Source organism: Triticum urartu, chromosome 4, assembly GCF_003073215.2.
Source record: "Triticum urartu cultivar G1812 chromosome 4, Tu2.1, whole genome shotgun sequence".
Classification (NCBI taxonomy): Eukaryota; Viridiplantae; Streptophyta; class Magnoliopsida; order Poales; family Poaceae; genus Triticum; species Triticum urartu.
In genome coordinates, this window is record NC_053025.1 from 20,462,527 (window position 1) to 20,475,121 (window position 12,595).

The window sequence follows — 12,595 nt, forward strand, 5'->3', positions numbered from 1 at the left end:
TCGAGCAGCTGGAGCGCGACACCGAGGAGGAGGCACGTCGTGCCCGGCCCGCGGAGGCACAATCCCCAGCGGACGACATCGCCAGAGTCTAGAACACGGCATTCCCCTAGGCCAGCCCAGCACCGACGCTGATCGACCTCACCGGCCTCGACGTTGACGAGGATGACTCCTAGGGCAGCGCGCCGCCTCGTAGTTTACTTTTTAATTAATGTTTCAGTTAATGTAATGTGGACGCGTGGACTCTCGTCGGCCTTGTGCCCGGCATTAATGTTTAATTAATGTTTTCCTATTTTTGAAATATTGTGTTCTATTTTCGCCGGCCTTTGGAAGCGGACATGGGTGTCCGCCGGGCCGACCCAAATGAGATAAAAGACGAACAAAATCGCCATCCGTTTGGGTCGATGCGTTGGAGTTGCTCTTAGACAATGGTCAGAGAGATTGTGAGTGAGTGCAGCGTTGTCCAAACAAAAAAACTTTTAAACGGATGCAGTCTATTTTGTCTGCTATGTTTGATTTATGATCATTTGATGTTTTTAAAGTTTTTTTATATAACTATCTATAAAAGTTGATAAACAAATTTATTAAGAATATTTATATAACTAGCTACCATTTTATTAGACTCGGAACTGAATGATGATAACATAAGAAACCGTGAGATGTAAGATCACGGTAACAACATAGATTCCACAGATTGTATGTTTCTGGGTGGATTTCCTAAGAATCTCAAAACATCGAGCACGTCATCAGAAGTCAAGCTCTTCTCGCAACTATTTTCTTCTTTCATCGTCTGTCAATCCAACAAATGATGATTTAATAAATGAACTTTGCTTGCGCATCAGTATGGTTGATGAGTATAATCCACTTTTTTTAGTTCGTTTTGTATTCTAATAAATTATTCTCTTGTGTTATTATAATTGACAAAATTCTGTTTTCTTAAATGGCTCAGCAAAAAAATCATTAAAAGAGAATTAAGATTTAAAATAGATGTTTTATTGCGGATTATAATATGTGCATACTTACTAGTGTCTCTTTAGTCTCCCATGTTTTTCTTTCAAGAAACTTCTAATCTATCATCGTCAATCATAGCAGTACAAAGAACAACAGAGGTACTCTCTCTGTTCACTTTTATAAGACCTTGAAAACATTTCAGACAATGTACAAAACAGCCCATTTTGAGTTGTCTAAAATGACTTACAAAAGTGAACGGAGGGAGTAATAAAAGTACAACTATGTCTGTGGACCACTTAGCGACGACTATAAGCACTGGAGTGAGCCGAAGGCGCGCCACACTACAAGAAATATGTCAACTTATGACCTTCTGTCAGTGACCCTCGAAGAATTGGTCATAAATTTATGACCATTTTAGACCAATTGGTCAAAAGCTATCTGAGGGGCACTAAACCCTAAACCATAACGACCATTTTGGTCAGAAAGGTCATAATTTCATTAGAGGAAATGGTCATAAAGCAAACAGCGCTAGTCCGCTGCTTTATTTCTAGTTGTTAACGACCAATATAGATGGTCATAGCCTTGTAAATTGTGGTGGGTTGCTATGACTAGGCGCCATCTCATCAGTTTTGCCTATGTGTCATGTCCATGTGGCAGTTTTTGCCCTAGGTTGTGAAGCAACCTATATTTCTGTCATTCCCAAAATTCCCAAAAAAATCTCATAAATTCGTTGGGCCATATCTTCGTCAAATATGTAAAAACCTTCCTTGCCTAGTTGAAAAATAATTCAAAAATATTCATTTTTCTATTCTGTTCCGAACAATAGTTTGTGAAGGAAGTACCACTTTGGCATGTCCAAATAGTATCCATTTTCTACAGTGCTTTCCTATGCCCAAATAACCATCCTCCACCAAATGCCAGCTCAATCTATTTATTATTTTGAGCCGAGCTTCAACATTCGTAGTCATGTCCAGTGTGGTAGTTTGCAAAGCAAGTACTACCTAGGCTCCTCCTTTTGAGCTGAAAATTTGTGAAGACGGTCTTCTTAGTAACTGATCATCCTCAGCCAAAACTCACACCCATTAGCCATGTACATTTCCCGTACCGCTAATCAAACACTTGGCTGCTAATTCATGTTTAAGCATCGATCGGTCTCCTCGTGAGAATCTTATGTTGTAATTTTCTTCCTAGCACCTACCTGGGGAGTGCCCAACCCACTAGACATGCCTAGGCCGCCCAGAACACATGGTAACACCACGGTCATGCGGTGACCACGCGGCGGGCATGCGAGTTTACGCGCTCTAGAGTTGGGGCCCTCGGCCACCACCCAAACCTCGACGTATCGCCACCAAACCATGTATTTATGATTAAATAGGTACTTATGTAACTAGAAATGATTTTTGGAAAAAATAAATAGCAAACTATGAGGCAACTGCAGTTCAAATTTGACCCGCTTCCAGCTGAATCGGCAGAAATTTGTCTTTTTCACGAGAGGTGGATAAAAACATTTTACACCCAATCATCTATCAATTGTACATTAAATATGTCCTAGTATTTTAGAAAATTGATTTGGTCAAATTTTGCAACAATTATTTGGTAGGTCCTTCACAAAAAAACTCCTTTTGGGCACTCAAAAATGGAAAATGTTTTTTCGTCCAAAGAAAATGAAAACTTCCTTAGGAAACATTGTTTGCCATTCCAATATGCACCCTTGTGCACAATATAATATCATTTGAACAAACTATGCCATGGATGTGGCCATAAGATTGATCATTTGGCTTGAAAGCCATTGATCTCCACACGTGATAGCTCGTTTCTGAGAACACTTTTTTTAAAATAATTGCCGTATTACAAGTTTGTTATTTTTCCTAGGAACTTGGCCACATATAATGACACAATGCGAAGGTTTCCCAATTTTTTGATTTTTCTGAATTTTTTATGCCCGTTTCAAAATGCGGTTAAAACGGCAGGAATGACCGTTCCTAGCTAGTGGTTGAATCTTGGAACTTTTTTGGTGTTTCTATGATTAAATAGATACTTATGTACCTAGAAATAATTTTTGAAAAAGAATAAAGAGCAAACTACAAGGTAGCTACGGTTCAAATTTGACCCGCTTCCAACTGAATCGGCGGAAATTTGTCTTTTTCATGAGAGGTGGATCAAAACTTTTTACACCCAACCATTTGGTCAATTGTGCATTAAATATGGCCTAGTATTTTAGAAAAATGATTTGGTCCAATTTTGCAACAATTATTTGGTAGGTCCTTCACAAAAAAACCTCCTTTTGGGCACTCAAAAAATGGAAAATGGTTTTTCGTCCAAAGAAAGTGACAACTTCCTTAGGCAACATTGTTTGTCATTCCAATATGCACCCTTGTGCACAATATGAGATCATTTGAACAAACTATGCCATGGATGTGGCCATAAGATTGATCATTTGGCTTGAAAGCCATTGATCTCCACACGTGATAGCTCGTTTCTGAGAACACTTTTTTAAAATAATTGTCGTATTACAAGTTTATTATTTTTCCTAGGAACTTGGCCACATATAATGACACAATGCGAAGGTTTCCCAATTTTTTGTTTTTTTTTGAATTTTTTATGCCCGTTTCAAAATGCGGTCAAAACGGCAGGAATGACCGTTCCTAGCTAGTGGTTGAATCTTGGAATTTTTTGGTATTTCTATGATTAAATAGATATTTATGTACCTAGAAATTATTTTTGTAAAAAATAAAGAGCAAACTATGAGGCAGCTGTAGTTCAAATTTGACCCGCTTCCAACTGAATCGGCGGAATTTGTCTTTTTCACCAGAGGTGGATCAAAACTTTTGACACCCAACCATTTGGTCAATTGTGCATTAAACATGGCCTAATATTTTAGAAAATTGATTTGGTCCAATTTTGCAACAAATATATTGTAGGTCCTTCACAAAAAAACTAATTTTGGGCTCTCGAAAAATGATTGTCTTAAAAAACACTCATTTTGGATAATACCTTTTAGAGATATTTGTATTATTCAAAGTTTGTTATTTTTACTGAAACGTAGATCACACTTGGTGACACAATGCTAAGGGTTTTCTTTTCTATTTATTTTTATAAATTTTCTAGGCCGTAAAAAAGCTGACATGATTTAGCATCTTATTTTTAATCGATCACGACCAATTTAAATGGTCATAACACCATCGAAGAGATACTGCATTGTGATTGGTCCAAAAACATATCACGCGGATCATGGATTAAGCACCGTCGGATGCTCCGGATCGAACGGTAGCCCTCGGTAGCCCTCATCGCTCTCATCCCCCTCCCGAATCACCCCGTGCCCCTCTCATCCCTCTCACCCTCGTCCACCCACGAAACCCTAGCACATCTATCGTATGCCGCCGCCTCTCCCTTCTCCCCCCCGCCGCTGCTCCCTTCTCCCACCCGCCGCCACTACCTTGTCCCCACCGCCGCCGCTCCCTTTTCCCCACCATCGGTCCTTCACGCACGCGCTCCCCAGAACAGACTCCACCTGACTCGCGCTCCCCAGATCCATCTGGAGCCGCCTTCTCGCGCTCCCCAAATCCGTCTCGATCCGCCTCCCCCTCGACTCGACCCGCCTCCACCCACCTCCTGCCTCCTCCCTCTCACTCCTCCGCCCGCCCGCACGCGCCCGACCATCCTCTCCCCCACGACGACCACCGCGCCAAGGAGCAAGGAGGGCAGCCAGGCGGCCGGAATGCCCGCACAGAAGCGCCCGCACTCGTCGCTTGACGCGGACGACGGCCACGTCCAGGAGGAGGAGGTTGCCGGTGTTGCCGGGGCCGCCGGCTCCGGCACGGAGGGCGGTGGCGCAGGCGTCCAGAGGGCGGCCAACGCGGGCTCTGTTGAGCTGGCCAAGGACGGTGCCGGTGAGAGCACTGCTTCCAGCGACACGTGCCGCTGACTCATCTCCCACCACGCGATGTCCGCCAGTTCAGGTTGCTTCGATTTGATGCTTTTTCTTGTTTCGTGGGCATTAGGCATATGATTTAGGATCTGTTTCATCTCCTCTTCCTTCGTCATGAGCTGATCCGGTTTCTGGCCTTGTTTCTCGTGGTTTTGCAGCGTGGATCCATTCACCAAGAAGAAGTGGTATGAAAAATTAATCCAGTACTGTTGAATCAAGAAGAAGTGGCCTTACTGTTATGTTTATCTGTCCTATGAATTTGGATGCTTGGTACTCCATTTTACTACTGCTCTGTTCCGTGATCTCCCACTAATCTTCTTCGTGATTGTGGAGCCCGGTCGTTTGGTGCGATCCTATGTGTGTATGGAAACCTGATATTGATCTTTATAAGATCTTCAGCAGATGTTGATCTCTTCTCTGTAGTTGCCTACCTAGCTAGCTCGATCTGCATTCAGGTGTTTTCATGCATTGCAGGAGCTTTTTTCTTAATGGTTATGCATGTTTAGCTAGTTCTTGCAGCAAGGCATATTTGTGATGCTAGTTTAGATCGACGTCCATGGCAGGAGCTCGGTGCTTGCTCAACGACCATGGTGTCCACGCGTACGCATGCACGGTTTACCAACTGTTGCTCTCAGGCGCAGCTGGATTTCTGCTATGCTTCCCCTCCATTTCAAACTAGCCTCGCCTCGTTGCTAGCTGACAGTGCGTGCTAGCTGCATGCATGTACATGCATCTTCTGGAATAGAGTGATTGGTTTGAATTCAAGTGCAGAATATAGGCAAATGGGTGCTAGCTGTACATATTAATTGCCTCCGTTCAGTGTCGATTTCTTCAGTGTACTACTGCTAGTGTCGATTGATGCATTGGTTTGAGTTTGATTTAGTCAGGCAGGTTTAGTAATTCATTTTTTAGATTAATTTGACATGGGTTTGATGAACTATGTAATACTCCCTCTGTCTCAAAATACAAAACGTCTTTTGCTCTAAATATTATCCAGTACTATTGCCTACATGCTTCTAGCGGCTGATGCTTTTAATTTTGCTTAGTTTTTATGCTTCAGATCGCTTCCTCCATGACACCCCGATCCGGGCGGCGCCAGCAGCGATGGCGATCGACAATCGAGTGTGCCTAACTCTGCATCTATAACTGGCCTGTCTTCTTTGGACGGTCAGCTGCTTCCTCCCCACATTGAAATCTTGACCCCTTTCTTGTTGATGGACTCGTTGACTGATTCGTATGTGCGTGGATGCAGGGTGGAGGTGCTCTACTACGCGCTACTCCGGATGGGTCACCTGGACAGATGTTCTGGTTGTTTTTGAGCTACTTCCACTTTTTTAGCAGATTGACTACTGGCTTATTTTATAATGCAATGATGACTACTGCACTGCACCTATATTTGGCTAGCTCACTTAGACTGCCTATTCTTCTGCTCTTTTGATGGCATATATATCAACTATCAAGCAATGAAGCAATGCTCCCCTTTGCCTTGGCATGTGTGCAAACTGTGTGTTATGTATTTTGTTCTAGCGGTACTATATAAGCCTGCATGTACGGATGTGTATGCCAATACCTGCATGAACAAAAACTTTTACAAGGTTCTGGTTGCTTTGATAGTACACTGTATGTTCTACATTATATTTCTATATCTATATAATTTAGTTTGAGAAAGTAACTTAAGGATGTGTATCCCTTTTTATAATTCCTCTACACTACTCAATCGCTATCTGCCTCTAATTATTATAGTGACATCACTTATGGGTACAATGCTGAATTCTTGAGAACCTGCAGTAATCATCATATTTTTAGCTATCTTAATTCTTCTGTGCGATGCACATTGTTGGTGTTAATCCACCACCCGTTTGGCCACTGTAATATTTACATAGTATTTTTTTTATGTCCTAGTAGTAATGCCACTGTAGTATTTACATAGTAGTTTGTCTATTACTTGTATCCAGATTTTATATCCTGCCCTATGCCCTTGTCGACTTGCTTAGGTACATAATTGTTATGTCTTGCAATCTGGTATTGATGATTGTCAATGTATTCATGTATACCCTTCTAGTGTACCTTGTATGTGACCCTGCTGATTTGTATATCAATGCTTTGTTTCCAATAGATGTATGCTGATGCCTGATTCCTTAAAACTTCACTGTTGCAGTAGCATTTTTCCTTAGTGCATAGATGTATGAGCCATCACTTATGCTTGAAACATTGCTCTCTTTCCCAGGAACCATCATGGTCTGTGTCACTACTGGGGCGTGTGTATCCGTGGTCAGCACACCAAGACTACCGGCAGGAGAGGGAAGACTGTTGGTGTCTCCAAGAAGCGATAAACTACTTCACAAAGATCCCCGCATAGCTTCACTACTACTGTGTTGGTCCATTTCCAGAATCTTAAGGAGTGTTCTTGTTTAGACGATTACCTTGGATGATGCTTTTGCTTGGGGAGAGGCTCAAGAATATCAGGTATAAACTCCTCCCCCTCTCGTTTGTTTTTGTTTCATACAGTTTGGTGGTTGATACATTACTGTGCAAGTTCTATGGTAGGTGAGTTCTTTTTGTTGCTGCAAGCATTGACACAATATGTCATGTGCAGGGAGCTTTGTGTCCGAGTTTCAGCCATCCTCTACAGCAAGGAGCTCTCAGCCAAAGGAGTAAGCAGCGCTGCTAGTTCCTTGAGGCCAGATCGAGTAAGATGGCGCACCATGGCGTGTGGTGGCGTATTTTGCTTCCGAGAACAATACTGTTTATTTTAAGTGAGATGTACTTGTCTAGTGCTTGGTAAAAAAATTGAAGGATGAAGTATCATGTACTGTCTATGTTGTAGTGAGCTGTAGTAGGAGTGTAATGAAATTTTATCTGCTGTTGTATGTGCTATTTTCCTCTAATGTGTTGTGTACATTTTACTTGAACAGTAAATTCTCTAGAAAAATGTTCTTACTGGACCTGATAGTGGTCACGTCCCAAATATACTTGTACTATTAAGATGCCATGGCCCAAAATAACCTGAGCTGAAAAGCTATTCAGAATAACTATAAGCAGGCCTCGACTCAAATAGAAAATAGAATCGAAAAGGAAACGGACTATGTGGAAAGGTAAAGGCCCATGATAGAACAAGCCCAAAAAAATTCAGGAAAAAAAATCATAAATGGGCCGAATTGTTGGGCTAGGCCCATGTAGAAAACCGAATTGGACCGGGCTGAATCTTGTGCCACATCAGCTTGCCACGCTGGATGCCTACGTGGCCTGGGGAGGTTGCTAGTGACCAAAACAGAACAATAGGCTTATTTTGGTCGTAAACGTCTTCGACCATTCCAGAAGAAAGGTCGCTATAGTCAGTTTATGACCGCCAGCTTTTGACCTTCTGTTTTTGGTCACAAAAAGGTCGCAAATGAAAAACCATGACCTTTCAGTGACCAATAGTGGTGGTCACAAGTTGACATATTTCTTGTAGTGCCACCATCATCGCTCCTCCCTCACTGGAGTCAGGCAAACCTTAGAGCATCTCCAGCCGCGCCCTCAACAGGCCCCCCAGGCCACTTTTTCGGCGTCGGCGCCAAAAAAACGCCCCAGTCGCGCCCTCGGGACGCCAAAAAACGCCGGTTCGGCCCTTTTTTCCGCCCAGCGGTCACAGGCCAAATCCGGCGCACTGGGGGGCAGCTGGGGGCTCCGGCGCAAGGGAAAAGCGCGGCTGGTCCACGCCGTCAGGGGAAAAGTCAAGGTGTTCTTCCCCGACTCGCCTCCCACCCCCTGCGCCCTCGGCCGCCAGTAGCTATATCCCGGCGCCGCCCGCCGCCTTTCACCACTAGATAGCCATTCCACGCCGGAAAAATAGCAGAGCTTCGCCGCGGCAGCCCCTCCAATAGTAGCTGGGCGTTTTCGGCCACGGAGGGGCAGTTTAGCGGCGGGTACACGCCCACCGGGCGCAAGGTGTTCAGCGATTTGCCTGCCTCGGCGATGGACTCGGATGACGAGGAAGTGCTCGCCGTGCTGCTGGAGGAGGAAGCCGAGGCCGACGTCCAGGAAGAAGAGCATCTCATGGTGCTCGCCGCCCTCGCCCAGCTGCTGGCGAGCAATGAAAAGCCACGGCGAGGTGGCTCAGCATCGGGGCGGGTGAAAGCAAAGAATCGGCATCGTCTCGAAGGCTATTGTATGCTCTACTCCGACTACTTCGCCGATGCTCCACTTCACGGCGAGAAAACATTTCGGCGCCGTTATCGGATGAGCCGAAAGCTCTTCCTCGGGATTGTGAATTCCATCCGGGGTTCGACAACTACTTCAAGTGCAAGATGGATTGCACCGACGCCCTTGGATTCACCTCCGTCCAGAAGTGCACGACAGCGATGAGGATGCTTGCATACGGAGCTCCCGGTGATTCACTCGACGACTATGGGCGCATGGCCGAGTCCACCAGCATAGAGTGTTTCTACAAGTTCTGTCGGGCAGTGGTGGCAGTGTTTGGACCGCAATACTTGAGAACACCCAATGCGGAAGACACTGCTCGGATCCTAGCATAGAATGCAGCAAGAGGATCTCTTGGGATGCTTGGAAGCATCGACTGCATGCATTGGAAATGGAAGAATTGCCCATTTTCTTGGTAGGGGATGTACAAAGGCGCCAAAGGCGGTTGCAGTGTGGTACTTGAGGCGGTGGCCACACATGACCTCTGGATTTGGCACTCCTTTGGTATGCCAGGAACTCACAATGACCTCAACGTGCTGCAGTGCTCTCCTGTCTTTGCCAAGCTTGTTGAAGGTCATTCTCCTCCGGTGAACTTCGAGATCAATGGGCGGTACTACTACTATCTAGTTGATGACATCTATCCGAGATGGTCGACATTTGTGAAGACGATCTCAAACCCTGTGCCAGGAGGCAAGAACGCCTGGTTTGCGAAGGTTCAGGAGGCTTGCAGGAAGGATGTCGAGCGGGCATTTGGTGTTCCAATCTTGATTTGCTGTTGTCCGGTACCCCGCTCAGACCTGGTCGAAAGATCAAATGTGGGAGATTATGACTTGCTATGTCATCTTGCACAACATGATCATCGAGAGCGAGCAAGAAGACCCAGTGTTTGGCACTGAACCATACTACAGGCAGGGTCCTCTAGCCGAAGTTGATCACCAGCTACCGGCAACCTGGACTGCCTATCTCAGTATGCGTCAGGAGATCCGAGACCCACAGGTGCATCATCAACTGCAGCAAGATCTGATAGAGCATCTATGGAGGCTCAAGGGCGACGTCGGGCGCGACATGTGATGAAATATGAGTTTTTATTTGTTGAACTATATAATTTGTATTGAACTATTTGTTGTTGTACTATTTTGTTGAAGTATTTGATATTTCTGTGATGAAATATGTGATAAAAAAATTTATGTGCATAATTGAACGCCGAACAACGGCGAACCACGCCGAATATGGGCCTATTGTCGCCCATATGGGCCCTTTATTCGCCGAAATGGGGCTGAAAAGTGGGCCAATATCGGCGCCTGGGGGCGACGACTGGGCGCGAAACCGCCCCCAGCGTCGATTGTATCGCCTGCTCGCCCTCAGGGGGCGATTTTTATGTGTCCTGGGGGGGCGAACGGCTGAAGATGCTCTTATGGTAGTAGATAGTCGGGAAGTCATCGTGGTAAGGCCGAATAGGACCATCACACCGGAGTAGCAATCATCGCCGATGAAGAAAGTCGTAGATCAAAATGATCAAACTTGTAAACACCCAAATGAACACAAACGAAGACCGGATCCCAACAGATCCACCGAAGACCAGCACCGACCGAATCTGCAAGATCCGACGGAATACACCTCCACACATCCACCGACGATGCTAGACGCACGAACGGGGCGGAGATAACGTGGGAGACATTATTCCTACTAAGGGCATCGCCGCTGCCACACAACGCCAACCAAGACGTTGAACCTAACAATAATGACAATGTGGTCCCTCCCGCCGACGGGGACCCGAGATCCTACGCACCTCCATGGTGTAAGGACATATTTATCCCTAAGTGTTTTGGTGATTGATGACAACGCATTTGCGGACTAATCGTGTGCCATGAGTTTTCCAGACACTTCTTTGCTAGGCACAAGACGATTGGGTGCCCCTGAAGACTGACGAAGACGGCGTCTTTTCTACGTTTCTTTTTGGTGGATTTGAGTCGTAGGAAAGCTGTACTATTAAGAGGGGGTCCGCGTTGGAAAGGTTTGGGTGGAATCATCACGTACACGTCTCCTTTTATCCCCTCCTTCTTCCTTGGAGCTTCCTCCGGTTTTTTCCTGCCTCCTTTGACTGGCTGCTGTTGTGGTTGCAGTAGTACTGCTCCTGGATCAACGGTAGTACCGTAGGCATCCACGGTAGTACCGCGCCGTGGCGCGGTAGTACCGCTGGTGCTCACGGTAGTACCGCTCCCCTGGAGCCGCACTACCACTGCCCACCAGGCTAGTGCCGCCCCCTTGCGGTAGTAGGAGCGGATGTAATTTTTTTACATCCGCACCTACCGCGGTAGTACCGCTTTCGCCGTGCGGTAGTACCGCGCTATGCGGTCAGGCAGTAGTACCGCCCCTCGGCAGTACTACTGTGTCGGGTTTTTGCTACTTCCGTTTATTTGCGAAAGTAGGCACGGAAGTTCCCCTTCCCCTTGGCAGGGACTTTTGCCTTGCGGTAGTACCGCATGGGGGGCGCGGTAGTACCGCGCGTGCGGAAGTACCGCCTCCAGCTTGCGTCTGTTTCTGTGCTGGGGTCGCGGTAGTATCGTGGGACGGTACGGTTGTACCGCACTGCCGTGCGGTAGTACCGCTTGGTTGCAAGCAGTAGTACCGCGCGGCCTTGCGGTAGTACCGCTGGCCAGGCGCGGTAGTACCGCTGGCCGCGGGCTGGTTGGTGGGTAACGGTTGGATCTTTTCCACACACTATATAAAGGGTCTCCTTCTTCCCCGTTGACTCACCTCTTCCACCATTAAAGCTCCATTATTGCTCCAAGCTCCATTTTCGCCCGATCTCACTCTCTAGGCAACCAAACTTGTTGATTTGCTCGGGAGTGGTTGAGAAGGCCCCGATCTACACTTCCACCAAGAGATATTTGATTCCCCCCTACTAATCCCTTCCGGATCTTGTTACTCTTGGGTGTTTGAGCATCCTAGACGGTTGAGGTCACCGCGAAGCCATAGTCCATTGTGGTGAAGCTTCATGGTGTCGTTGGGAGCCTCCAATTGAGTTGTGGAGATTGCCCCAACCTCGTTTGTAAAGGTTCGGTCGCTGCCTCCAAGGGCACCAATAGTGGAATCGCGGCATCTCGCATTGTGTGAGGGCGTGAGGAGATTACGGTGGCCCTAGTGGCTTCTTGGGGAGCATTGTGCCTCCACACCGTTCCAATGGAGACGTACTTCCTCTCAAAGGGAAGGAACTTCGGCAACACATCCTCGTCTCCACCGTCTCCACTCTTGGTTATCTCGTGCCTTTACTTGTGTAGCTTATTTGTTTCATATATCTTGCTTGCTTGTGTTCCTATTCGTGTTGCATCATATAGGCTGCTCATCTAGTTGCATATCTAGACAACCTACTTTGATGCAAAGTTTAAATTGCTAAAGAAAAGCTAAAAATTGTTAGTTGCCTATTCACCCCCCCTAGTCAACCATATCGATCCTTTCAATTGGTATCAGAGCCTCGTCTCTTTATTAAGGACTTTACCATCCAAAGAGTATGGTTGATACCGTAGACGGTGCGGA

General features: G+C 46.1%; 1 long non-coding RNA gene across 1 annotated transcript; it reads left to right on the forward strand.

Annotated features, from left to right (window-relative positions):
- Positions 1-4,747: 4,747 nt before the first annotated feature.
- LOC125553435 lies at positions 4,748-6,033 on the forward strand. The gene is made up of 3 exons (XR_007304059.1): positions 4,748-4,907; positions 5,035-5,061; positions 5,923-6,033. It is a non-coding gene; the product is annotated as an uncharacterized LOC125553435 (long non-coding RNA).
- Positions 6,034-12,595: the final 6,562 nt, after the last annotated feature.